General features: G+C 40.4%; 1 protein-coding gene and 1 long non-coding RNA gene across 7 annotated transcripts in view; one reads left to right on the top strand and one right to left on the bottom strand.

Annotated features, from left to right (window-relative positions):
- Nucleotides 1–19,722, top strand: part of LOC124244066 (uncharacterized) — an 85,313-nt gene extending 65,591 nt beyond the window's left edge. The window contains exons 5-6 of the long non-coding RNA XR_006889878.1: nt 364–485; nt 19,616–19,722. This is a non-coding gene — a long non-coding RNA (uncharacterized LOC124244066). The remainder of the gene's footprint in view (nt 1–363; nt 486–19,615) is intronic.
- The window catches only part of MKLN1 (muskelin 1), a 320,604-nt gene that overhangs the window by 238,734 nt on the left and 58,225 nt on the right, over nt 1–23,645 (bottom strand). The window lies entirely within an intron of this gene.

Genomic DNA, 23,645 nt, shown 5'->3' with positions numbered 1-23,645 from the left:
TTCCTCTGCCTGAAATGCTTTGCCCCCATTGTCTGTTGACAGACACATTTCAGGACTCAGCTCAAGTATCACCTCTTTCTGAAGCTTTTCCTGACACGCTGACTGTCCCCTCCTCTGTACCCATACCATCCTTGTTTAGTTAGATGCTTATCTTCGCCCCAAACCCATTAGATTGATTAAAGGCACAGACCTTGGCTGATTCATCTTTTATCTCAGTAGCTGGTACACAGCAGGCAGTCAATAAATGTTGGATGGACGAGTGGAATCCACTGCTCCCCTCCCATGGGTGAAAGTAGCAATTGACTTTTAGTGGAGGGGGAAGGAGAATGGTGTCCTAATGGGTATCTCTTCTCCTCTTTAAAGTTAACGGTCGAGGTGAAGAGGCCGGTGTGATGGTGTGAGGACTACTCTCCACATATGGAAATAACGCAGCACCAAACAGAGCAGCTGCCTCATCATCATCTCCATCACTGGGATTTCTTCAGGTGACATATAGATAAGTCCAATCCTACTTACAAGATAAGCCTTTGAAAAACTCGCAAGTGCAAATGAGAAGAAATTATTGCAGGAAGGAAGGCTGCATTAGCAATGGGAAAATGTCGCATGAATCTATTAAATTAATATGATTCATGTCCCAGAGTAAAATGTTTCAACATTTAAAATGCTTTAACATCAAGGGAGGGTAAGGATAAGACAGAACTGTGCTAGGTTCTTTACTTGCGTGGTCTCATTTTTTTTTCCTGTTGGCTTACTCATTTAGTTATTTATTACCTTTTAAATTATTTTGTTGAAATCACATTGATTTATAATATTGTGTAAATTTCAGATGTACATTATTAAATTTCAGCTTCTGTATAGACCACATTGTGTTCACCACCAAAAGTCTAGTTTTCATCCGTCACCATACACCTGTGCCTCTTTATACCTTTCACCCTCCCCCACCCTCTTCCCCTCTGGTAACCACCTATCTGTTCTCCTTATCTAAGTGGTTGTTTGTTTATCCTCCACGTATGAGTGAAATCATACAGTATTTGTCTCTGTCTAACTTCCTATGCTTAGCATAGTACCCTCAAGCTTCATCCATATTGTCGAAAATGGCATGATTTTTTTTATGGTTGAGTAGTATTCCATTGTGTGTGTGTGTGTATACCACAGCTTTTTTTTGGAGGAAGATTAGCCCTGAGCTAACATCTGCCACCAATTCTCCTCTTTTTGCTGAGGAAGGTTGGCCCTGAGCTAACATCCATACCCATCTTCCTCTGTTTTATGTGGGACATCTGCCACAGCATGGCTTGATAAGCATGTGTAGGTCTGCACCCAGGATCTGAATCAGTGAACTCTGGGCTTCCAAAGCGGAACGTGTGAACTTAATCACTGCACCACCAGGCCGGCCCCACATCTTCTTTATCCATTCATCCATTGAAGGGCACTTGTGTTGCTTCCAAGTCTTGGCTATTGTGAATAATGCTGTGATGAACATAGGAGTGCACATATCTTTTCAAATTAGTGTTTTCATGGTCTTTGGATAAATACCCAGAAGTGGAATAGCTGGATCATATGGTATTTTTAGTTTTAGTTTTTTGAGAAATCTCCGTAATATTTTCCATAGTGGCTGCACCAGTTTGCATTCCCACCAGCAGTGCATGATCTCATTTTATCTCTCACAAAAACCCATGAAAGAGATTTTGTCTTCATTTTACAAATGAAGCCAGTGAGGCATGGAAGGGATAAGAATTAGGAAGTCATCCTAGTACTCAGCAGAGCTTAGATTTGAACCCAAATCTGTCTGTCTCCAAAATCCTTTCTTCACTCCTCTTGGTTCCTCTCAAGAGCTATTTTAAAAATATTGACATGAACTTTTCAGAGAGGTTGAAAAATAAAAATCGAATATTTATTGAGCAGTGATGATGAGCCACTCATGAGGCAAGACACACGGGAGGATATAATAAACCATCCTCTACTCAGAGAGCTAGCTACTCCCATAGCTAGTGCGGGAAGTAGACACATAAACATATGTTGAACAATAGACAATGAAATGAGGGCAACCGAAGGGGATCGACACAGGCTGCTTGAGGACTGAGGGAAGGAGTGGTTGGTTCTGGTTGAACAGGGAGAGCAAGAAATGTTTCACAGAACACAGGAAGATGGCATTCTGAGGAGGCCAGGGGAGAGGTCAGCAGGCGTTGGGGCACTGAAGCATAGGGGAACACGTTACAGGAGCTGGGTGGAAAGTTCAGTGAGGTTGGAGTATGGTTGCAATAGTGGACGGTGAAGGTAGGTCGGAGTCAGACCATGGAAGGCTTTGAATAGGCCTGAACTTGAAATGGGGAATTATTAAAGGTTTTTGAGCAGGAAGGCAAGGATCCAATCAAATCCTTGACTAAAACATCCGAAATTATTGCTGAATCCATCCTGACACCAGATCACAAGTACACAAAGCAGAAAAATATAGAAAATCAATATTCTTAGTCAAGACTCCAAAAAGGATGTCCTACTTACTTTTGAGGAAACACAGCAAAGGAAGGGATATATGCCTCAATCACCAGCTCAAACCCACCCTGCCCTCTTCCTTCTGCATTGGCCAAGAATGGTCCCGCTCTCATGACCGGTAAAACAAGCTCATCAACCAAAAAACCTGGGGCAATAAATACAATCTCCTCCTCCCCTCAAAGGAAAAATTCCAGCAGGGAAATGACAATCCATTTCACTTCCTTCCTTCCTTTCTTCAGAAGCCAGCCTGTGAAGATTGCTTAACTGTTCTCTCACCTCAATCCATCAGACAAACATCCTAGAATAGGAACTGGATTCTGATGGCTTAATTGAGTTAAAAGGAAAACTGTAGATTATCTAAAAGCCTCTCAATGGTTTCGGAGTGGCTCTCGGGTCTCTGAAAGTGCGGTGGTGTTTCTCGGTTCCTTGGTTAGGGAGGAGCTGAATGAATTTCCTAGCAGAGAATTCAGAAGCACTGGAAGTCAGCAATTCTGAAAGACTGCAGAAAAGGCTTGTTTACATTTTTCTCTTGGGCTGAAACCCATCTATTTAAACTTTAACCAGAGGCAATTATAAAACCATGGTGAGCCAGAGATGGCAGCCTGCACAAGACAGGGGGACAGATGCCAACAGTCTGGCATTAAAGGAGGAAAGAGAGGATATTTTGAGAAAAGGGTCAAAGAAGAACTACAAAGAAAGTTTTGGAAGCAAAAGGTGTCACCTAGGCAGCTGGTCTTCATGAGAATAGGGAGGGAAGTGCTGAGGGCAGGGAGGGAAGGCAGGTGGGGTAGGCAGGGAAGACGGTGGCCTCTGATGGAGTAGGTGGGTCTGGGGCTGTCACCATCCCACCAGTTCAAAAGTCCCACCCAGTAAGAGCAGACTACTGTAGCTCTGCTGTTTACGCCTTTTTTTCCTCTTGGGTCAAAAGTGCATTAACTCAGGGAGTCAGTGGCTCTGAGAACCTGCTTGGAGCAGACACACCCGGCCTGCCAGGACACAAGCCCTTTTCCCCGAAGGCCAAGCCTCCTCTTCAATTCAGGTTTTCCTGGCAAAGACCCACCTTGGAACTGATGAGCAGTCCAGTGACGTCAGAGGAAATACCCCACTTGACAAAGGACCTTGCTCCAGTTGCCAATAAACCAAACTCATTAGCATGCCCTGACCTGGGTCCTAGGATTTGATAAGTTCTAAGAACAAACTCAGAGAGAGTTGCTCCAAAGTGAATAATTTTTTTCTGGATTTGAGGACATCTGTGGACCTGATACCGACATTAGGCCAGTTTTAAATGCATATATAAATGTGGGAGATCTACAGAACATCAGGCTCCCAAATCTCTCTCAGGTAAAGGAGACCTGCTGTCTACTTCTAGATATTCATTCCTTTGAATTTTTAAACTTTTTGGTTTTGAATGTCCCTGTTAAGATGCAAAAACATATACAGAAGAGAGCCCATGCCTCAGATGTTATCAGCTAATTTCTTAGCAGGAATTCACTTTCTACCAGTTCCAGCCATCTTAGAACTGTGGGAGGATGACCCAAGACAAGCATTTTGGAGGTGGAGAATGGGCAGAGGCTACGGGAATCATGAGTGGGAAACCAGCAGGAGTCATGGAAGAGGCCAGACACGTCCCTCTCTGCACAACAACAAGGCCCAGTCCCTCAACACAAGCCAGAGTTCGTGTGGGCAACGGGAAGCCGAGCTCATGCTAACTTCCTGTGAGGCTACTCTGCTAACCCAGCTCCTACCAGGGAAAGCCATCTGGGGCACAGCCAGAGGGAGAGAGGGAACGTCAGAGGATCTGCAGACATTCAGGGTCATGGCCAGACTTCCAGGGCAAACAGGCCAAGGTCGTGGGCTTTTCTCCAGACCAGTTTGCTGCTCTCACCAGAAGATCTGTCCTACAGCTCTGAACTGCACTCCCAGTCCAGCCAACCATCTAAAAAATTCATAATGCTGTTCCTATGGGCCTGCGTGGGGAACGTAGGGACCGCTCCCTGCAAACTCACCCTGATTGGGAACCGATTCTGGAGTAACATCTTCGCTTATGTGGGAGTGGGGCACTTCATATGCAGAAGATAACACAGTGTGACATTTTATTTTTATTAAACATACACTGAAATTTTATTTCTTAAAGTTTGTATGAATAGAAATTACTTTCTTGTGCCCTGATCCCCAGAGAGAGAGAAAGTCTGATTCTGATGTCTTCTACAGGATGGAGCCTGTGAATACACAACTGCTAGCAGATATCTCCAGAGCTGCACAGAAATTTCAGAGGGACACACACATTGGCCAGCACCTAACAGAGGGTGTTAGACCTTGGAGAAGATATTTTGTAAAATCAGACTTGAAAGCTCCAAAGGAAATCCTGGGGGGCTGTACATAAACCAGAGGCAACATCGCCTAGTGGTTAAAAAAGCCTGAATTCAGGAGACAAGCTGTCTGGGTTCAGATCCTGGAGCTACCACTTGTTAGCTGTGTGACCTTGAGCAAGTCACCTAACCTCTTTGGGCCTCAGTTTCCTCATCCATAAAATTCAGACAATATTCAGACAATAGAGTTCCAAGTTCATAGAGCTGTTGTAAGGATTAAATGTGCTAATATTTTAAGGATTAAATGAGTTAATATTTTAAAACACTTAGCACAGAGTCTATCGCAGCAAGAACTATTTAAGTTTAACATTTAAAAAGTAACATAAGCAAATCCCCAGGCCTGGAAACCTGGATAGGTTCTATGATTGACCCTGTCTCCAAGAAGGCCTTCGGTTGGCTCTGGTCTGCACTTAACCCTCCCACTGTAACAGCTTGAGGAGACAGAAGAAAGACACTCTGATACCTTCTGATACCTTTCTCCTCCCTTCGAGCACTTCTGTTCCACTCTGAAGCCTAGCAACGTGCACGCTCAGAGCCAAGACCAAGCCAGAACCAACAACAGGGAACACCGTCTGGTGCCTGGACCAGGAATGGGAATTACTCAACACAAACCCGGCAGGGCTTTGGGGGGCTCCATGCTTGTGCCGTCACTAGATGCTGCACTTTCCTGTCCTTCATGGACACCAGGTACCAACCCAGGGTTGCAGAACACAAGGAAAAGCCCCAGTTGAGAAAGGTGGGAAAAGCAGAAAGACCAGCAGGTAGCAGGAGGAAGAATCATGGCAAGAGGAAACCAAACACCCAAGGAAAAAAGTAGAAAAGCTGAAATAAGTTCAAGGAAAGTTTTTTGGTCTCTCTATTTTTGACAAAGTGAAAAACACAAACTCAAGACAATAAACGGAGCATCTAGAATCAGATTGGGCCAGTGAAGGGAGGGACCAGGCCCCAGAACTGCAAATACATGCCCATTACCTCACCCTTCCCCCTGTGCCCTGCAAGCGCGGCCCCGGAGCCATTTGTCCCGTGGCCTAATAATGATTTCATTTCACAGACTTCCTTCCACTTTTTTTTTTCTTGACAAAGTCCATCACAACTCTGTTTGGGGAAGTAGAAACAGTATCTATCTTTAGGAAATTTAAATGCCAAAAAAGCTCAGATAAGCATAATTGAGAAGCAAAGAACAGTTGGTGTGACCAAGACAAATATCAAATCACAAATATTTGAAATTCTTCCCCTTCCGGGCCCTAAGTAGAGAAGGGCCTTTGTTAGCTGAATTGGCTCACAGAGGACTCGGCCTTTTTCATGTTGCGTAGGATGTCGGATGGGGAGGATAAGCCAGAGGAAGGTCAAGTATTTGTCAATGGCCTACTATGTATCAGGCATTCTGCTGGATACTAGAAATTCAAGAGAACAAAACGGATAGGCCCTACCCTCATGAAGCTAACACTTTTTTTTTTTTTACTTAAAAAAAAATTGTGGCAAATTATACATAACATAAAATTTACCATCTAATCATTTTTAAGTGTATAGTTCAATAGTGTTAAGTATGTTTACACTGTTGTGCATCCAACTTCTAGAACTTTTCCATCTTGCAGAACTGAAACTTTATGCCCATTAAGGAACCCTCATTTTCCCCCTCGCCCCGGGCCCAGGCAACCACTGTTCTACTTTCCATTTCTATGAATTTGATTACTCTAGATTCCTTGTATAAGTGGAATCATACAGTATTTGTCTTTTTGTGATGGCTTATTTCACTTAGTATATCCTCAAGGTTCATCCAGGTCGTAGCATGTGTCAGAACTTTCTTCCTTTTTAAAGCTGAATAATATTCCATCATATATATGCACTGTATTCATTTATTCATTCATTTATTCATTCATTTATTTATTCGTTTATCCATTCATCGGCTGATGGACACTTGGGTTGCTTCTACCTCTCGGCTTTTGTGAATAATGCTGCTATGAACATGCATGTACAAATATCTCTTTGAACTAACACTCTATTGAGGAGCTTATCCCGTCACACTTGGATCATTTATTTGCCCCTCAGTTGGCTCAACTAGATGGTTAGATGCACATGCACCTGTGTTATTTATCTGTGTATCCCAACTTCCTGTACAGTGCTAGCACATAGTAGGAACTCAATAAATATTTGTTGAACAAAATAATTTATTTTTACACTTCTTAGTCACTACTGCTGCAGCTGGCTGTTTTACATATTTTAATAAATAAGTTTTGCAATTTTAATGAATGCCATTTTGATTATATTTACATACTAAGCTAGTTTATATAAGGGGATTAGTATAAAAAAATCTAAATCTCAATCAAAATTCACTTTCTAGATAAAATGCCATTGACAATTCCTTCCCACTCACCTTGCTCAAAATCAGCTCTTGCTAGTCTTGTTCCTCCCCTTCCTTTCCTTTCTTTTTCTCAGGTCATAGCACGGGATAGATCTTGAGGACCTCACCAGGAGTCTCCTCAGTTCATGGAACATCCTGCTGAATAAAGCTAAGCATGGGCCTAGAGTTTGGCTTGCTCAGATCAAAAACTTTCATTGAGGGTCATTTTGTGCAATGCATAGGATGAATAAGGCACAGCCCTACCTCTGGAGAACTCACAGTCTTGTAGTTCTGTCTGGTTATTCTTGGCTATGATTAGGCAAGAGGCCTCGGTTTTCTTGGGTGTAGAAAATAGTATTTACTTCCATTCCTTATTACTCAGATGACAAACACAGACTCTATAGCATTTACAAAGCACGAGGAGCTGAAAGACATTGTGAGGATTCTGAGCAGCACTGTATTTGATGATAACTACTACATATAGTATCAGCAGTCGTAGAAGCTAGTTCTGTAATCCTTTACAAAATAGACGGTGAAATTATGATTTCTGGTCAAGGAAGAATTGTTGTACATAAACCTTTGAAGCACTTGCTCAGCTCCAAACATAAAGCAATGGTTTTTAATATAAAGGAGAAAAATTAAAAGACAAAACTGGCCCAAAATATACACTTTTCTATGGACCAGGAACGCAAAGCAATGAATTGGACTGAAGACGTGGACCTGATGGGCTCCAAGTCTGAAAGGAGGCCAAGGTTGCCGGAATGGGGCTTCTGCAGGGTGAGGGAGACTAACGGTGGTCTGCATGGGGGAAGGGAAGTCAGTGGGAACCAGGATCAGGTTCACCGATTGAAACTATGTGCTATACTGAGAACGCCCAACCTCATTCCCACAAACTGGCTTATTAAAGAGGCTTAAAAAAAGTTCTCCACTGCCTGATGATGAGCCTTACATGAGGGAATGATGAGGCAGGAAGAAAAGGGCACATGACAGGCCTCCATGACTGACTCTATGGCATCTCCATTATCACAGTAAAGGAAAAGAAAAGATAAACTCTCTTCAGTCAGATCCCATGATTGTCTATAAAGAAAATCAAACAGATTATACTGAAAAAAATATTACAACTAAAAAGACAACTCAGCAAGGTTGTTGAGTATAAGATCACCAAACGAAATTCAATTGTAATCCTCTCAGTATTTATCACATAAAATATTGAATAACAAAACTAAAGACAACATAGATAATCAAGTGCCTAGGAATAAACATAATATAAAATGTGGATTTTTATGTATAAGTAAAATGTGGATTTTATGTATAAAATATTTTTATGGAAAAGGTTAACTAAGACTTGAATAAATGAAGACATATACCATATTCATGAATTAGAGTATTTGTTATAAAGAAGATGTCACTTCTCCTAAAGTTAAGGTTTAATTTCAATGCAAACCCAATTTTTAAAATCCCAACCTAATTATATAACATGGAACAACGATCACAGAATTCATGTAGAAGAGGAAAGGGTCAAAACTAATTCTAGTAGCTGGGGATGCCTTTGGCTGTAAGTGAAAGAATATACAACTTAAAGTGGCTTAAACATTAACAGATTATTTCACATCACAGGATATCCAGTGGTGGGTGGTTTCAATATTGGTTAATTCAGCAGCACAATGATGTCATGGGAACTTGGGACCTTTTCATCTGTCTGCTTAGCCATTCTCAGTGTCCCCTCAGGATGGCAAGATGGCTCCCAGTTTTAGGGATCACATTTTCCTCCAACTCTGTACAAAAATAGGAAGGGCAAATCTTTTTCTTGTGTAGCTTTTTTTGTTTTTTGGGGAAGATTAGCCCTGAGCTAATATCTGCCACAAATCCTCCTCTTTTTTCTGAGGAAGACTGGCCCCGAGCTAACATCCGTGCCAATCTTCCTCTACTTTATATGTGGGATGCCTGCCACAGCATGGCTTGATAAGTGGTATGATATGAATAGGCAATTCACAGAGGAGAAAGCCTAATGGCCAATAGACATACAAGAAGATGCTATATCTCCCTAGAATTTAAGGGAAAACAAAATAAAATAATAAAAAGTTACCACTTCATAACCATAAATAGGTAAACATTTTAAAATCTGAAAATACCAAAAGTTAGCAAGAGATGGTGAAACAGGACTCAGAAAGCAAAATGAGGATACATATGAATACAAATCCTAAGACACAGCGATTCCCCTCTTAGGTCAGCTTAGATCAGCTGTTCCCGACCAGGAGTGATTTTGCCCCCCAGGAAACACTTGGCAATGTTTGAAGACATTTCTGGTTGTCACACCTGAGTGTGGGCATTGCTACTGGTATCTAGTGCATAGAGGAGAGGGATGCTGCTAAACATCCTACCCACAACAAAGAGTTATCCACTCCAAATGTCAGTAACACCACAGTTGAGAAACTCTGGCCTAGAAAAACCTCACATGGTGTAGTCCAGGAGCCTGAGATCTAAATGCTAATTGAAGTATTGTTTGTTGTAGCAAACAACAACAACAAACTAAAAACAACCTAAATGTCCATAATGCAGGAGAATGGATAAGTAACCTGTGTATATTCATGCAACAGAATAATATACAACAGGTATAATTAATGAGTTAGTTCTTCAGATTGCAACATGAATAAATCTAAAAAATAATGACTAAAAAAGCATTGCAGAATGTTATGTACAGTGTAATAGAGTATTCCTTTATACTTTACAAATACAAAGCAATACTATATTTGTTTATGAATATATATAATATAAAAATAAAAAATGCATGGGAATGATTTATAGGAACTTTAAGACAGTGATTAATTTTGGGAAAAGAGGAAAGGAAAGGAGAAAAGTAGAGAAATGAATCAGATCAGGGGTAGACAATGGGTTTCAACTGTACTTCAACTGTAAAAAGCAAGTCAGTCAAATATTAAGATTTGTTGAATGTTTTATACATAAATGTTTGTTATACTATTTTCTGTATTTTTCTGCTTGTTTGAAATATTTTGTAATAAAAATATTTTAAAATATTTTAAGAGCTGCATTTGCAAGAATGAGTATTCTTTGTGTGTTTCAGGAGCATAGAGTTGATGGAAGGAGTCAGTATTTCCGGAAGAAACTGTGAAATTAGAGAATTAGAGAAAGAGAAAGTAGAGAAGGGGAAAGTGACCCCTGAATAAAGAAGAGTGTATTCACTTAAAGACCCTCTCCCAGGGATTCTTGGCAGGCAGAGTTGGCTTTCCTGCTGTGCCAGTGATTGGCAGGCTATACCTCTGTCCATGGTCCTATTCCTCTGCCTCAAACAACCTCAGAAGAATACGGAGGGAGGTTCAAATTTGCCTTGTAGGAAAGCATTGAAGTGTTCTAGATAGGGCTGAGAAGCTGAGAGAAGAGAAAGTATTGTGGGCATAGCAGGTCTTGAGTATTTGGAAAGAAGTTCTGACTGTTTGCAGTAGATGCCACCAGCAGAAGGGGATCCTGCTGGACAGCCATTCTTTGTAATAATGATGAACAGCATCTGTGGGTGAAGTGAGCTCCACTCACGCTGAGGCCTGCTTGATAAGAATGATATTATCAACTCTCTAACACTTTGTATTTTTAACAAAAGTCTTCTCATTTCTAATGCTTCTGGTTGTTTTCTTTCCAACACTCCTGTAAGACCAGTCAATATTCACCTCCGCTTTTATGGAGATGAGGAGAGGCTAACAAAGCTTCTCCAAAGACTTAGGTTCTTCTATTATCCAATATTTTTACCTAAGCTACTGGGGATAAATAGTGAGAGTAACTAAAATGAGAAAGATATTTTATGGGCATCCCAGAGTAATCACCTATCTTTTAAAAAGAAACAACATTTCTTGAGATCCCAGGAGGTGTCTGGCACTACACAAAGTGATATGAGCATGAGAGAGCAGAACATAATGTTTGGGAACATAGTGTTCCTCCAGGGACCTAAAAATTAATGCAGATCCAAAACTGTTAAAAAAATACAAGGGTTGGTTGTAATAAATTATGGGAAAACAAAGTGAAAGATGTAGGGGTGAAAATCCCAAGCATAGTGATAAACTAGGAAACATGAAAGCAGAATATGATGAGCCAATTAACCTCCAGAGAACACAGACTCTCAGTAGGAGCAGAGTATGAGATACTGACCCTGTGAAGTCAATTTTGCAGACTCAGTTACTCATCTACACACACACACAATCAATAGTTGTTTCTGATGGGCCACAGGGAAAAAAAATATTTACTGTTGTTTTCCATAGATGGAGTTCAAACCATTAGTATACGATAAAGTATTTAGGGGAAAAAATATGTGGATTGGCAAACTTTTAATCTATAAAACTGGAAATCTAGTTCTGGGTGATAGCGCTAATGGAAACAGGTGCAGTTGGGTTTGTAGATGCTGATTTTTATCTGCAACCAGAAATTGTGCTAAAAGCTCAATTTGGCCTACTTTAGGTTCCTTGGGTAAGGTAGTGGGGGAATTTTCATTAGGCTATTTGTTATACGTCAGAAGAGGAAATAAAGCAATAAATGAACACTGTGATATAGAGGAAAGGAGATATCTTAACAGAAATATGTACTCTAGTCTAGGACAACGTTTCCCCGCCAAGGTTATGGAAAGTACTTGGAAACGTTGTGTTCACTGCTGTATTCCTAGCACCTAGATCAAAGCACGTGGTAGGTTCTCATCAAATATTTCTGAGTGAGTGGATAAATGAAGGAAAAGATTTTTAAGTGGAAACTTTAGCAATAAAAATAACATTTGTAACATCATCAGTATCCTTAGAGTTGTCCTTTACAGAGCAAAATCACTTTGTTAAAGAATAAAAAATCTGTCATGTTTTAAAAGATATTACAATTAAAAAGCAAGATTAGGGGCTGGCCCTGGCCTGAGTGGTTAAGTTCATGCGCTCCAGGGTTTTGCCGGTTTGGATCCTGGGCGCCAACATGGCACCGCTCATCAGGCCATGTTGAGGCAGCGCCCCACACACCACAACTAGAGTGACCCACAACTAAAATATACAACTATGTACTGGGGGGATTTGGGGAAGAAAAAGCAGGAAAAAAAAGCAACATTAATTTCTTACCCCCAGCCTCTTTCTCCTGTGTTGTCCTTTCCAAAGTTAAACAGGCCGAATGGACTCTTAATCCTACTGCTTTACTGAGGCAGTTGTTGAAGGCCTTCACTGACTTCTTTCTGTTTGCCTAATAATATGATCACCTCTTCTCACCATTTTCTGAAGATTGGGGACAATTTAAACGAAACATTTGGGGAACGTCCTCCTCTTCTCCATTTTTGGCCAGGATTTCAAGAAGGGGAAAACCCAAATGTTCTTGGAAGAAGAGAGAAATACTCAGTATCTGAAATTTCCTGCTTTTTTCTGAGGTTTTCACATTTCTGTATATGTTCTTTCTAAAGGCTAAAACCATTTCCACTCCCTTCATCAGGAAATCGGATTTTTCATCAGGATGTCCTCCAGATAAAATGCTAAAATCAGAGAAAACAATATGCAATCTCCCTTCATCACCCTTTCTGTGACCCGCTCAGCCCTTTCCCCACCTCCTCAATCCCTAGGTGACCCTTTGTAGGCCCCGGCTTCTGGATTAGCAGCCAGCTGGGCCCGAGGGCTCAGCCAGCATCCTAGACCTCCCGTGCACCTGGCAGGCCATGACACACTGAAATTTTGTAACAAAAACTTTGGGAAGTTTATATCCACGCTAGGAATATGGCATCCTGGTGATGCTGATCAAGCATATTCCAAAATGCCACTATGTTTAGAAACATCCCCAAATACTGCTCATAAATTATACACGAAGAACCTCTGGATTTTTGAACTTCTGGACTTGCCAACAGAAAATAACAAAGCATTCTCATCTTCAAAGGTCTTCAGTGAGTGTATTAAAAACAGAAATAAACTGTTTGTACTCACCACAATCTCAGCCCCTCCCCCTTCCTCACCTGCCATCACCATCCTCCCCACATACACCCATGTCTAGCTCCACGCGCACACATCCCTCTTGGATATTCTCAGACCCTTGAAACACAACATGTCCCAAAACAGCTTTGGCAACATGACCTTTTCGATCATGCGTCAGTAAAAAATGTAGGGATGTGCACCCCCAAAATAAGTATATTAAAAAATAAACCATATTTTACATATATTTTTTAATAAACAAAGGAATAAAATAAAAAATTAAATTATTTGATTCAATACTGTGGTGAAGCTATTTCGAAATCATAGCTCAGGTTAACTGGGTACCTCAATTTCCTTATGGTAGACAGAATTCTAAAGATAGCTTCCCAAGATTTTCATCTTTTGGTTATTATTCAGTCAAACACTAATCTAGGTACTACTTCAGTCACTAATCTAGATACTGCTGTAAAGGGATTTTGCAGATGTCATCAAAATCCCGAGTCAGGTTACTTTAAGATACAGAGATTATCCAGATGGGCCTGGCCCAATCAGGTGAGCCCATTAAGAGAATAGTTTTCTTCAGTTGGTAGCAGAAGAGGATGTCAAAGAGATTCCAAATGGGAGAAAGATTCAAAGGTGATTCCTGGCTCTGAAGATAGAGAAGACCAGTGAGAAGGAATGTGTGTGGGCTCCAGGAGCAGAGAATGGTTCTCGGCTAACAGCTGGGAAGAAAACAGGGAGTCAGTGCTCCAGTCACAAGGGACTGGGTTCTGCCAGCAATCTGAATGAGTCTGGAAGCCAGTTCTTCCCCAGAGCTTCCAGATAAGAGACCAGACTCACTAATACCTTGATTTCCGCCTTATGGGACCGTAAACAGAGATCCCAGCCAAATCCACCCAGACTTCTCACCTCCAGAACCGTGAGCTGATAATGAGATGTTGTTCCAACCCCCTAAGTTTGTGGTAATTTGCTACACAGCAGTAAAAAACTAATCCATCCCTTCAGTTTTCACATCTCTAAATAAAGGTAGTAATGTCTGGCTATGTCCAAGAAGCACTCAGAAAACAAATATTAGTAAGATTTAATTAATATGTTCTAAGTTCAACAGCAAAGAAATAAATTATTTCCAAGATGCTGTGATTTTTGAATTAATTATAATACCCAGTGAGATTCAATCCAGGGCAGTTAGGCTCTTTAGTCCTAGTTAGGTCTGTTTGCTCATATCCGCTGCAGTTGCAGGACAGGGCTGACTTCAGAAGCCACGTCGTATGGCTCTGGAGCATGGAGCTGCTGCTTCCGAGGGACATGATCGAACCTGCAATTGTTTCATTTCACAAAACAACGTGCTACATTTTATAGATGCTCTACCGGATACCACATCTATGTGTCAAATATAGGGATTTTTTTTCTTAGCTATATTTCCCTTTCTAAATACTTGACTTTTACCTTAGCAAATACGTTGAAATTCAGCAAGGTATGTTCTGATCTTGAGAAAATTATGAGAGAAGAGGCAAAAGATGACCATACCTGTTTTAATAAAATGGATCACCGAGGGGCCGGCCCCATGACCTAGTGGTTAAGTTCGGTGCAGTCTGCTTCAGTGGCCCAGGTGTGGTTCCCGGGTGCAGACCAATACCATTCGTTGGTGGCCATGCTGTGGTGGCGAGCCACACACAACACAGAGGCAGACTGGCAACAGATGTTAGCTTAGGGCGAAACTTCCTCAGGAAAAAGAAATTCATCACTGAGATAAAAGAAAATCAAATCGTGGAGCAAGAATGTTCTAACCACTTAATCATTCCTTAAGTAAACAGAGACATGAATGGTGCTGAGCCTGCCGGCCCAGATTTCTCCTATTGAGAATGATAGGGAACTGTGGAGTTCTCTGATGCGCATGACCCCAAGACCAGATCTAGTTTAAACAAAGCGATCTAGGGAAGAGGAAGAGGAAGGGAGTAGTTAAGTAAGTGAGAGGTTGTATACAGGGTGAAAACATTCCAATTCAGGGAGTAAACTTTGTATACAGGATGAGGAGACCGAAAAAGTATCGTTTGGTAGTTAAAAACTGTATGACTCTAGACTACTTATTTAAATTGCCTGAGCCTCAGTTTCTTCTTGTCTAAGTCAGGATAGCTTTTCAATGTTCTTAGCACAGGGCCTAAGACAAAGAGTTCTCAATAAATGATGGCCGCATTAAGATGATGCAAGCTCATCCTTCTGCCCTTGTCCAAGAATCCTCTATTCTAATGGAGGCTAATAGCTCTGCTGGCTAGTCCGAAGTATCATGTTCAAAGCAAAAGACTACAGGCCATTGTCCAGGCCAGAAGTCTAACGCAAACACTCCCTTAGGGTAGGGAGGAACAGAGAGAGTGGGTCTGGCTATGGAAAACTGACTCCCCAGGCAAGGGCAAGGTACTTATTAGATCCACAGAAGGAAGGACATGTAGGCAAATATCCACAAATAAAAGTCTCTTTCTAAAACAATCCAATTTTCTGGACCAATCAGTTGACAATGAGTTGGCCATTGAAGATCATATTTTTCCAACATGGTTCATTTTCTTGGCTTTCCTAAGTCATTAATTATGACCATGTTTTCCCAAATGTGGAAATTCCCCTTGCGCAGATGCCACTGCTGGCCAACCCTCCTTTCCTGAGAAGTCTCCACAGCACAAAAATATTTTTGTTTTCCCCAATTGCCCACAGGGAAAATTTCCTCACTCTTTTTTTCCCCCCTCCCTTAAAGCTGTCTGGCAATTTCCAGGAATCTAAGTAAACCAGAATCTCTTAGATCACTGGAGAACCTTTTGGATGTCCTACTTTTAACATGGCAAAAAAGAATCCTGAACTTTAAATTTAACATTATTAAACTAATCTTAAGAGTTCCTTTTAATAACCGAAGGCAATGGCACTGAAATCGAAATACTTCCCGCGCCTGCCCGAGAATGTGGCTCTGCGACTCGGGGGCTTAAATTATAAACAGAGGTGGCCAAAGTGATTATCCTTGTATCAGAATCAAATGCCATAATGTGAAATGTGCTTCCTACACATTAAAGCCCTATACAAGTGTAGGCATTTGGCAGCAAAGTGGGTATATGATACGAACAGGGAGTGATTATTCAAATCATAAAAAATTGTTAGGCAATTTACCCCAGTTACCTTATTCAGATTCTGGGTTACCAAAGCACGTTGCTGAGGGCTGCTGACAGTATAGGTACTCTGGAGATATTTTGTTAGTTTCAGAACATTCATCAAGAAGCATTTCTGTGCCAGAAACTAAATCTAGCTGGTGGGGAGAGGGCGGTAGAGCGATGAATCAGACTGAGTCTCTGCCCTCGAGGTCGTTATAATCTAGTAAAGAAGGTATGATGTACATGCTAGCTCAGTGGTTCTTAACCAGGGACAATTTTGCCTCCCGACTCTCCGCCCCTCTCCCGGGACATTCAGCAATGTCTGGAGACATTTTTGATTATCAGAACTAGAAGTGGGGGTGCTACTGGCATCTAATGGAAAGAGGCAAAGGATGCTGCTAAACATCTTACAATACACAGAACAGCTCCCCACAAGGTTTATCCAGTCCAAAATGTCAAGAGCACCAGGGTTGAGAAACCCTGAACTAGTTAGATTACCTAGAAAAAAAGGACTTGTGGATTGATTGATTAATTGATTGATTGGTGTTGATCCATATGGTAAATGACTTTCACCCTAAGACCCCAGTCACTTTGAATTTGTGCCTATCCCTACCCTACTATAGCTGTTAAATGTCTTTTGAATAAAAGAGTGAATTTAGACAGGTGCTGAATAAACATGAGTGTTACTAGGGAAAACGAACGAAAATTTCTAGTGAATTGTCAGCTCAAGAGGACAAAATTTTTCTAGCATCATGCCAAACATATAGGAACTGCTCAGTGAAAGTGAAGTGAGCATGTTCAGATAATTTAGCAACATTCATTTGCTTAACACTTAAAGCGCACAATGTTGAAGCGTCTTAACGGTTAAAGCAGTCCGAGAGTGGCCGTTCTTCCCGGAAATACTTCACTGTAGACTGTTTGAGTGGCATACTGTACTATAAAGCGATAAAACGATGTATTTTTATAATACAGCATTCAAAATTTCCACTAATTCAAATTGGTCCTTTCTCTAATGTGCCTAAGTAGTGAATGTTAACGAAGTAGGAAATTTCAAACACTAAACATTGAGGTGGCCACTTACTGAACTTAGGGAAGGAGGAAGAAGTGTGGCCTTAACTCCTGTGCATAGAATGTGGCTCCTGTTCTTCACCTACAATAAAAGTAAAAACAAGCCAAGCCACAGAGGCACGGACGTGGTGCCTATGGCTTGATATGCGTAAGTATCGATAGTAAGAGAATGGTTAAGTGCTGCTCTCAATTAAAATGAAATTATACTTTTAAATTAGAACATGTCAGTAAAGAAATATGATTTCATTTACTAAAATTATTTACACTTTTTTTTCCAGAAAAATGATCAGGTGGTCTAATGTTCTAGTGTTTATGAGACAAACAGAGACATTACTGCATGGAAAATCTGTACTTTTGATTAAGCATTTACCTTTAATTGTGATATGCAGGTTACCAAGGAAATATTGGCTTTCTTCTTCCACCTATTCGACCTGCATTTTCTCAATGTAAGTTGATGAGTAAGTCAGGAAATGGCATCTGATTTTGTATTACCATTAGCCAAATGTAAGTAGGAGGGGAGAGCTACTGTGAAAATTGTAAATAGAAATAACTAGGATAATCTGCCATGTGGATAATCAGTATCAATGTTCCCTGAATTTAAACACAGATAATGGAGATCACAATGTCCCCAATTTTTGTAATATAAAGGAGAAAAATTTCCTCTGAGTTTGAAAATTTCCAGTGAAGTCTTTGCCCAAACGTGAATGTAACGAGGTGTGTATAGGAGCAGGGGAGAGGGCATTTTACTCTTTCCTTTTCAGAAAGAAACAATCAAATAAATAAAAATTACTTCATTTCTGCAAGAGAGGAATCTTGTGGGATAAGTTCACTAATAAATGAATGGGGTTAAGAGTGACACATTTTTTAAAAAACATCAAAGATTAGAAATTTAGCAGAATAAACCTTGGCTCAGGGAAATATTTAGTATGCTCAGAAGAGGCATAACCAGTAAAAACAAATGTATAATAATTGGTATAGTGCTAACACTGACCAATCAAAACAGATGTCCCACTAAGCCGAATGGACACTTGGCCGTAAATAACTGGAATGGTCAGACTAATATGTGCCATCTAAATATCAACCCTGATTATTTTACATGGTCAGGAGAGTCAGCATAAAGTTGATTCATAAACTGAAAAGCATTATGGGAGCACATCTTATTGTGATATGTTTTAGGCGCAGTTAAACTGAGGGTCACAGCATGGACACGTAGATGAAAATAAAAATATCTGCTAATTTCTATGAACTCACGTTCTTATAATTGCTTATGAACTGAGAATTCTTCCTCTCTTCACTTTTCAGACGAAATAGACATTTCAAAAAGTCAAGTTTTGGGTCTCTTTAGACCATCATCAACAAGACCATGCTTAGTTGCCTGAGTGCAAGTCGCTTTTTAAAATTCTAAAATATCTCTTATTTCCATGTCTGGAATGATATTGCCTTAAAATCTACAATGGTTATTTTTAGGTGGTGGAAGGTGGGGTTTTAAAAAATTTTCTGCCTTATTTTCTTTCGTATTTGAATTTTTCCATAGTTTTTTAAATAACTCATTAAAAAAATAATCATTAAGAAAAACCTCTCCCTTCTATTTACTTAGTCACAACTGTAGTTCACAGTCTTTTATCCACTCTATTGGCTGATTGATCTTTTTGAATTTGCTTCCCCAAAACTCAACACCACTTTCATTTTAAAGTCATCGTAAAAGAATCTCTCAGCGAGCGATGTGAAAAGGCAGAATGCCTAACCGTTTCCAGAGGGCGCACTGTCTTTGAAGCGTTTTCTTTTGCTACTTTTGTTCTTCGTGTTGTCACATCTAGTTGTTTCAGAAAGCTGCTGAACTCTCCAATTTCCTTTGAAAGGAATACCATCACATGGACAATTTAGGTAACCTGGGAACACACTGCTCAGCTTAGATAGTATTTGTAAACGTTGGAAAGAACTCCGGATAAGATAATCTCAGAAATGTTCTCTTGCTGTCTGGTGTCAGAGTGACAAAAGGGATGAGTTAGGAAGAGACTTGGGAAATACTGTGGTACTGAGGCTTACAAATTCTTTACACAATTTTCCTTTTCAGGGTCTGACTCTCATGGTGTGATGAGCACCACGGGCCAATAAAATCTCCCAAGTGTCTTTTAAGCCAAATGGTTCAGTCTCTTGATATTCCTCATGGGCCCTAAAAGGTTATATTTACTTGAGACTGGGAGATCCTGGATCAGTCACAGAAATTAAAAAATAGTTGGTTTTTTTAAGGGTGGCAGGATTAGGAATAATTCATTTTTTTTCTTTTTGCCATTATAGTTGTAATGCTATTTGTGCTCTATCTACACTTCTATCAGCATCTAAGTGAAAAACAGTAGGAGAGTGTTCGTCACTGGAAAATTTCAAGGTCAGCCTGGATGACTATCAGGTATGCTCTAGAAGAGACACATACATTTAAAGAAAACTTGACTGAGGTGACCTCTCAAGTTCCTTTCACATTTAAATTCTGCGCTGTACAGTTTACTCTCTAATCTCATGGTGGTAATGCTTCATACCGGAAGGACAGGAGTTTCTTCTGGTCACCTTCCTCCCTTTGTCTTGAATCTGTAGCTTCTGAGAGGGTGGCAGCTCTGAGAATTAAACAAGAGTTGGAGTGGGTGGGAAAGTATTCCTAGGAGACTCAGAGCAGTCCAGCAGTGGAAGGAACTGCCTGCACTCTATACGAGTCACAAGTAATGAGACTCATGGCACTTGGAGCAAGGACTCAGCTAGGCCACTCTTGACTAGGAAAGGGGCATGTATGCACATGTGTACTCAGAAGTATTTGCTTATCTAACCCCATCTCAAGGAGATCTTTCCTGCTTTATATATTGCTTTTCCTTTTAAATGTGGTCAATTGTCTTTTCAATTGTGTAGGAAAAAAGAGAAAGTAATAGTGCACAGGGTGAGACAGAAGAAGAGTTGAAGAGGAAGGAAGGCAAAAACAGGACTATTACACCACACAAGCAGCTTGTTAATTTCAAGCTATTTAGGCAAACACACACACACACACACACACACACACACACACACATTCTCTATGTAAAGATGCCCTCAGGTAGATGGGTTCAAGTCTACAGCAGCTTCATTATTTATATTTTTCTTTTCTTTTTTTGGTGAGGGTGATTTGCCCTGAGCGAACATCTGTTGCCAATCTTCCTCCTGTTTTGCTTGAGGAAGATTAACCCTGAGCTAACATCTGTGCCAATCTTCCTTTATTTTGTCTGTGGGTCATTTCCTCAGCATGGCTGACAAGTGGTGTAGGTCCGAGCCCAGGAACCAAACCCGTGAACCCAGGCTGCCAAAGCAGAGCACGCTGAACTTAGCCCCTATGCCATGGGGCCAGCCCCATTATTTTACATTTTTCACTCAGTGATACAGTCATTGTACCATACCATTTGAAAAAATGAATGTGTCAAGCATTAGCTTACAAGGCTTCCCAAAGCGTATAACCAAAAAAATTTAAAATAAAGTTAATTTGGTTTTAAAAGGTTGCTCAGCCTTTTTCCCTTTGCAAATGGCAGATGCATTCACTTTGATAAAGGCCCACTTGATTGAGGTGCTGAAGAATAATATAAAAATCTTTAAGCATGTTTATAATTTTTTTTATAAGTGGCTGGATACCTAGCCTTCTTTTTCTTGTATTTTCTTCTGAAAGGAGGAGTTGATGTTTCCACAGACATCCTAGATTTGAGAAGAAGGAAGGACTTTGGGGAAACGTCTCAGCCAGCTCCGGTGTGCTAGGCAATTAAGTAGTAACCCAATTTGATAGTTAAAACAACTGAAGGCGGAGAGGCTAATTACTCCATAATAATTTTTAAATTTACAGAGTAATACATATTCATTGTAGGAAATTTGAGAAATACAAAAATACACAAAAAAGAAAACCAAAATCATCCTGGAGTAACTACTGTTAACATTCCGATGTATGGCCACCTAAGTACGTATGTACAATCACATACAGATGTCATGCTCAATATTTCTTCGAGAAAAAAAAAAAAAGAAAAGGCAAAGTGAAAGAGCTGCTGGATGCAAACCAGGAATCATTGTCCACGTATTTTAACCATCTTCTTTAACGTGTCTTCTCTACCCTTGGGCCCAAGCTGACAATAGATTGTAAATAAGGTGTCAGATTTCCTATTTAGAAAATAACATTAGGGTTGTAGGCAATTCCTTACCTTTCCTTTCCTGAATAGAGACCCAAGAAATTGTAAAGGAAATATGATACTGCAAAACGGCTTTATTTTTGTGAGGTAACGTTGGAAGTCCCCATGTTGACAGCTGCAAAGGCAGTCACGTGCTTAACAGAGCAAGGAGCCCTACAAAGGAAGAAGTTAACTTTAGCTTTGAAAATCCTTTTATCCTCCATGATTTTGATGGCTTTAAATTTGTCACCTGAATGCGATATTAACATAATCGTCTGCATTTCAGCTAATGAATGCACCTGCTTCTAAGACTTTATTTTAGCAGTTTTAATGAGCTCTTCAAAAGAGTTTGCCTGGACTTGGTGCTCTGCTAGAGAAATAGCAGCTGTAAGCAACTGACAACACATTCAGTATTTGAATCAAGCTCTGTGAGGTTGTTGAACTTGAGAAGGAGCGTCTATCCATCTGTCTGTGATAAGGGAGGTGAAGCTGAGATGGAGCTGAGGCATTTGCAAAAAGCACTCGAGTAAGTGAGGCTGGTCAAAAAAGGTTATTCCCTGCTTTGCCATAATGTATGGATTCCAAGCAATTCATTTAGGCTCTCTAAATCCCAGTTTCTCATCTATGTAATAATGGCACCCATCTTATAAGCTTGCTGTAAAGATTAAATGCCTCACCTGTTCTAAGCACTCCAAAATGTTACATTTTATTATAATTATTATGTTTATTATTAAGAAATGTGACTTCAGATAGATCAAGCAAATTCTATTTGATTGGCTGTAGGTTGTAGGGTTCTTCAGTGAACAATTGCTATTGAGACCTACAGTAAGAAAAAACCCAGGCCGATCTCTTTTACTTAAGTGATCAGGTAGTCTATTTCAATGCCGAATCATACCTTGACCCCACAGTGAAGATTTTTGAAAGGGAAGACGCTAACCAATCTCCAGAAGTCCAAATCCCTAACAATCCTATAAACCATTTAGAATTTAGAAACATTATGCAGGAGTTAAGATACTAGCATAATATTTACTTTTAATATATATTTTGATACTTTTTATTATCTTATCAAATTCACGTCATGCTTGTTTCACTCTGATTTCAACAGCGCATTTTCATGATGATAATCTCCCTCCTCCTTTTTTTCCATGTGCTCCTGGGTACTTTAATTTGAAAAGTAAGTAGTAATAACCCATCCAAAACTCAGCTGAATGGAAAATGAAAAATAGGACAAATGTTTCCTTAAAGATACACACAGCAGATTCTTACAGATCAACTGGAGGTAACACCCTGGAATAAGGTGCCACAGATTTTGATCTCTCTCTCTCAATCTCAGTAATATAGGTAGCACAAAGGCGAGACAACTGTTAAGAAAATGGAATATTCTCCTATTCTCCTTTTATTTCAATAAAAGACAATTATTCTGGCTGAGATTGAAGTAATTTATTTTCCAGATTCCTTTTCCCCTTCCAAATTCTGGCCAACAGTCTTCCCTCAATAACTGGAGCTGGTTCATTGGTGTTTCACCCTACATGCACAATGCTGGAGAGTCACTCAGGAGACAGGACCAGTTTACGAATCTTCACCAACTTGTTATAGGGGTTTCTCTGGAAGGGCATTGCATTCTAGAAACCACCAACTTGAATCTGCTGGAGCAGGCAGGCTTCTGGTAACTGCTTGCATCTCCACATTTCAAAAGATCCACTTTATCCAGACTTGCATGAAACATCTTTCCAGAAGACATTCAGATCTACCCTTAGACTTTAGCTTTGTAGTCTGAGAAAACGACCCCAAGGGAGCTTACCTCCAGCCGCCCTTTGACTGTGTTTTGCTACTGAAGGCGAACTGACCTCATACTGATGAGGACCTGTTGTCTACAGCCTGGCTACTCACAGTGTGGTCCTCAGAAGGGCAGCATCAGCATCAATTGTGAGCCAGTTAGAAACAGAGAGTCTCAGGCCCTTTCCAAGACCTACTGAATTAGCATCTACAGCTTCACGAGATTCCCAGTTGATCCATATGCACATTTAGGTTTAAGAAGCAGCAGTCTAACGGATCTGCCTGAGATTGTTTTTTTCCAGCAACAGAACTCACCATCTCCTGTTCCAAAGTTGTATCCATTCACTTTCCATTTCCAGTCTCTACACAGATTTCTCTGCAGTGCTGCA

The sequence above is a fragment of the Equus quagga genome, chromosome 8 (genome assembly GCF_021613505.1).
Source record: "Equus quagga isolate Etosha38 chromosome 8, UCLA_HA_Equagga_1.0, whole genome shotgun sequence".
NCBI classification, from domain to species: domain Eukaryota; kingdom Metazoa; phylum Chordata; class Mammalia; order Perissodactyla; family Equidae; genus Equus; species Equus quagga.
Note: the sequence above shows the minus strand (reverse complement) of the source record. Positions and strands in the feature narration are given on the sequence as shown.